Raw genomic sequence first — 5,146 nt, 5'->3', positions numbered from 1 at the left:
CCCATGAAGCAGCGATCCGGCTTTAGGGAGTGTGTCCGTAGGCAGTGAAATCCCATCTTGAAGAGATCCCTGCACCCCTTTGTTCAGCGCAGCATTATTCACAGCCGCCAAGGCGGGGTGGCAGCTGAAGTGTCCCTGGTGGATGGATGGACAAGGAGACCAGGATATCACTTAGTCACAAAAAAGAAGGAAATCCTGCTTTGTGGGGCCACTTGGAAACAGGTGGAGGACATCATAATAAGCTTTGAAGCATTTTATGGATATGACATTACTGGATCCTGTTCTTGGTTTCAGTGAGTGGGGTTATTGTTAGACCTTTTTACAGATGAGTAAACTGAGGCCAGATAGTCGAGGAGCTTGCATGGATCACAGAGCTGCTAAGTGGTGAGCTGGAACTTGAACTCAGACCCTTAGTCCACAGAATCTATGCTCATCTTTGGGGACATAACATTCCAGACTGCAAATATGTCCAGGTCCCAATACCCAGTGCCTGCGAATGTGTGACCTTCCAAGGCAGAAGGGGCCTTGCAGACGTGACCATTCAGGACCTCGAGATGGGGAAATGATGTTGGCTGGTCGGCACGGGCCCCACAGCACCACTAACACCCTTGTAAGAGCAAGGCAGGGGGGTCAGAAAAGGGGAAGGAGGGGAGACAACAAAGGTAGGGGTCAAAGAAAGGAAGATTGGAGGAAGCCAAATGGTTGGCTTAAAGACGGAGGGAGGGGCCACAAGACAAGGAATGCAGGCAGCCTGTCCAAGCTGGAAAAGAAAAGAAAGTTCTAGACCCTCCAGAAGGAATCTAGTTCTGCCAATACCTTGATTTCAATCCAGTGAGAACCATTTAGAACTGCTGGTCCCACCTATCATCACTTAGGTAACGTGTATTGATTTAAGGTGCTGAGTTTACAGTATGTTACCATAGCAGCAAGCGGAATCTCATCGAGGGTTCAAATCCAAAGGTCTAGAAGCCACCCAGGACTCCTCCTTCCTGAGCAAAACAGGGGATTGGGAAGACCTTCTTGCCCACCCCCCTGCTGGGGCCAAAATAGGGGGAGGATGGGGTAAAGGGAGGGGGAGGAGGTTATAAGATTTGGAGCAGCAAGTAAGCACATTCCTGGGAAAGAGAATGTAACAGCAGCAGGGGTGCCCCGGGCAGCTGACATCTGCAGAGTGCTGAGTGCTGAGTGCTGCCTTCAAGCGATGGCGGTCCTCACCTGGCCCAGAAGCCCAGGTGGCTCAGCCCCAGACCTGGCAAGCTCGTCTGAGCCCATGCTCTTTTATTTTTTTTTAAATTTTATTTAAGTTTATTTACTTCTTTTTGAGAGAGAGACAGAGAGAGCGAGCAGGGGAGGGCGAGAGAGAGAATCCTGAGCAGGCTCCGCACTGTCAGCACAAAGCCCAATGTGGGGCTCGAGCTCACGAACAGTGAGGTCATGAGATCATGACCCAAGTTGAAACCAAGAGTCGGACGCCTACCCAACTGAGCCCCTGGGTGCCCCGATGCTCTTAGACTGTGAACAGAAGGCCTTCAGCCGGGCCCTGGCTGGTGATGGGGTTGAGGGGGGGACGCCCCTACCTACGTGTCAATGATGCCTCCTCCTCACTCTCCCGCTGACAAAGAGTCGCTGTCCCCATGTCCCTGCTGCTGCCCCTCTGTGCACAGTCCGGCCGGGAGCTGGACACAGTGAGGTCAGGTGGGGTTGGGGGACCGGTCATCTTGGCCTAAGTGGAGGATGCTGGGGGAGTGGGGCAGGCTCCCAGGCAGGATGTGCACCAGGCAGAAGGGAGGCCGTGCGTGGAGGAGACGGGCTGTGACCTCACATGGTCCAGGTGATGCACCGAGGCGCTCAGCTTCCAGGGAAAGGAGGCGCCCGAGGCCGGATGTGAAGACGAGGCCACTTGTCCCGTGCTGGCCGCTGCTGGAAAGGCTCTTCTCTCTGCTCAGGCAACTCTGCCCGAACATCTCCCCTCCCTGGGGCTTCTCTGTCCTAGACAGGAAGCGAGGGGCAAGTGCTCCCCTCCCTGGGGGCTCACCTGCCAAGGGGCTGTGGCCACACCCGGGCTGGATTCGGGCAGCTCCGCCCTCTGTGCCGGGTCCTGGCTGCAGGTGTCCCGGCTCTGGAAGGTCAGCAGGGCCCCTGGGTCAGCACAGCAACCTCGGTCCCAGGCCTGGCGGACTCAGGGCAGGAGCAGAGGGGGCGTCGGGGGGCTGGTGCCCCGTGCACCGTGCGGAGGGGCTGGGTCAGCTGGGCAGCTAGCACTCCGCTCTGGGGTCCTGGGCCCTTCGGGACAGGATGGACGGGGCCAGAGAGGCGCCGGGAGCCGTGGGCGGCCTGGTGCATTCTGCCTCTCCCCCGGGAATGCACCCTGGGTGCCACTGGGGGCATGCAAGGGGAGACTGAGCGGAGAGATGAGACTGTGCGGATGGACGTGACTCGTTACGGGGGAAGGAGAGAGGCTGAGGGGTCCCTGGGATACCAAGACAGGTAAGAGAAAGAATCGACCCGCCGTGAGGCCTGGGGCACGAGGGAGAAACCTTAGGGCTCCAGGCTCAGGCCCGGCGGGGAGGGACGGGTCTGGGGGGAGGTGACGATGTGGCCGGAAGCCCACAGGCCCGCCTTCTCCATCGGGGCTCGTCAGGGAGTCCCGAGGCTCTGGTCTCCTGCTTTGAGTTACAGCCTCTGCAAACCCAGTCCAGCTCCTCGGGGTCAGGCCCCCTAGTGAGGCTCTGGGCCGGGTGGGGCGGGGGACACCGAGGGTGGCTACAGGTGACTCTGTCCCTCCGCCGACGTCCCAGAAGCCGTGTAGACACGGAGCCCTGCTCGCCAGGCCTGGCTCGGAAGGCGGGAGGCCCCAGCTTGGCCCCCAGTGCGTGTCTGCAGAGCGACGGCCTTCTGAGACTCGCTTAGCGCCCGTGAAAAACCACAAGCCAATTGCCACGGAAACATCGATTTGTACAAAACCCTGGAAGTGACCCAACGGCGAGGCCAGGCCTGCGTGCGGTGCTGCCAGCCTGGGGCCTCCCCACACGGTGTGTCCCGCCTGCCTGGGAGCCCCTCACCTCTGCAGCCCGATTCCTCAAGGGCCACTTGGAAACAGAGCGGGGGACCCATGGGACAGGAGCCTCTTTCTGCTCCTGCCGTCAGGAAGTGTTTACAGCCGGAGCCGGCCCGGCCTGGCAGCCTCATGGCCTCCAAGGCCAGCCAGCCGGAGCCTTTGGGGCAGGCGCTGTGTCCAGACTCTGCTAGGTCAACAAGACCGGGCTCAGGGGCCAGCCCAGGCCTTGGCGGGGCCAGCAGGGCCCGGGGCTGCATCTTGGTCGGCCTTTCCCGAGTCCCCGGGAGGCCCACCTGCAGCCGGAAGGGACCAGGGAGAGAGCGTTTCTCCTTCACTCAGTTGGAGAGAAAACTTGCTCTCACCTGTCCTACCCTGTGGGGCCCTTGCCCCGCTGTGCACGAAGCGGCCGTGACCCCGGTGGGAGGCGTCCTGGGAAGTGGGACTCAGCAGTACGTCTCTGCCATGGACACATGCCAAGGACTTAGTGGTCCCTGCAGAGGGCGTGGATAAGGAAATGAGAGAGAGCCAAGAATGTGATCATTTTGAACCCCTCCCCACCCCACCCCAGATGCAGCAATACCCTCACTATTTGCGGACCCCCTTTTCACGGGGCACATTAAAGGGGTCGTCCAGGGCCCGAGGCTGCACTGGGGACCCCAGACACGCTCTCTTGCTGGGTCCCCATCCCAAGCTGAGTACTTGGCATGCATGGTAAGCAGTGGCAGCCACCCATTTCTCTGACTGGCAAACTGAGGTTTGGGCTGTTAAGGCACCTGAGACCTCAGGGGCAGCGAGGGCAGGGCTGGTTGTGACCACAGAGCCCAGGCTGACCTCTGGCAGCGCCGCCCGTGGCTCAGAGCCTTGCTCTGCCTTCTGCTCCTGCGCCGGCCCACACGAGGCCACCGTGCCACCCCTCGCCGGCCTGCCCTGGGCACCCGCCTGGCCGCCCCATCGCTGACTCAGGCCCGGGTTCCGGGTGGCCCCCTTTGGCCGGGAGCTTTGTGATTTGAGAGGAGCCTCCTCAAAGCACTCGTGGGAGTCCCATAAGCCCAGCGGCTCAGAGTGTGACTGTTTCGGAGACAGGGTCTTCCATGCTGAACGAGGTCTCCAGGGCGGCCCCCCTGCAATGTGACTGACGTCCTTAGAAGAAGGGAGGGGGTCTGGACCCAGAGAAGCAAAGAGGGAGAGGCCGCGTGAAGAGGCTGGCAGACATCTGGGTGATGTGTCCACCAGCCTAGGAACGAACGCCAAAGACACCAGAACAGGGCCCAGCAGCCGGGACTGGGGGGGAGGGGGCCAGGCCTGGAACAGACTCACCCCCGCCCCCCCCCCCCACCGTCTCAGAAGGAGGCGTCCCTGCTCACACCTGGAGCTGGACTTCGGGCCTCAGCAGCTGCGAGATGATGCATTTCCTCAGCTTCCGTAGCCTGTGCAGTGGCACCTGGTCGTGGCAGCTGACGCGAACTGGTGTGGGGAGACTGGCTGGAGCGCCAGCACCCCCCCAGGCCAGCACCCCCAGCCCGCCCTGTCCTCCTCCCTAGCCTCGGCCTGGGCAGTGGCCTCTGCCGCACCTGCCAGCCCCCCATCCGGGGATGGGCTGATCCAAGGGACATGATGCTGACTTGGGAACCAGGAGCCTGACCCCCAGAGAGAGTCTGTGCTTCTCGTGCTCCCTCTTGGACCCCCTCTGGGGGGCTTCCTGCCAGCCTGGGGGGGTCTCTGCAAGGAGACGAGATGCAGCCTGGAGGCATGTGGGACCTCAGAGGGTTTGGACCAGGCTGCCCCTTACAGTGAGTGCAACCATTCACAAATTCACTGTAAATGAATCAGAAATACGCGGGGTCAGTTTCCCACGAAATGTAAATGGGTTTATAGACGTTAGGGGGTGACTGTGGATTGTCTAAAGGGCATTTGGGCACCGGCCTGCGCTGGTCCCCGGGCGCTGGAGACAGGTGAGCCTGGCAGACGGGGGTAAGCTCGGGCCTGACTCCCAAGAGGCCGCCTGCTGTGCCTCCTCTGTTCTCCCAGCAGCCCCGTGATTGACTCAGCCCATTTCACAGATGGGAAAACTGACACGCAGACTGGACA

Source organism: Suricata suricatta, chromosome 9 (genome assembly GCF_006229205.1).
Source record: "Suricata suricatta isolate VVHF042 chromosome 9, meerkat_22Aug2017_6uvM2_HiC, whole genome shotgun sequence".
Lineage (NCBI taxonomy): Eukaryota > Metazoa > Chordata > Mammalia > Carnivora > Herpestidae > Suricata > Suricata suricatta.
The sequence above is the reverse complement of the archived record's forward strand: the minus strand, read 5'-3'. Positions refer to the sequence as shown.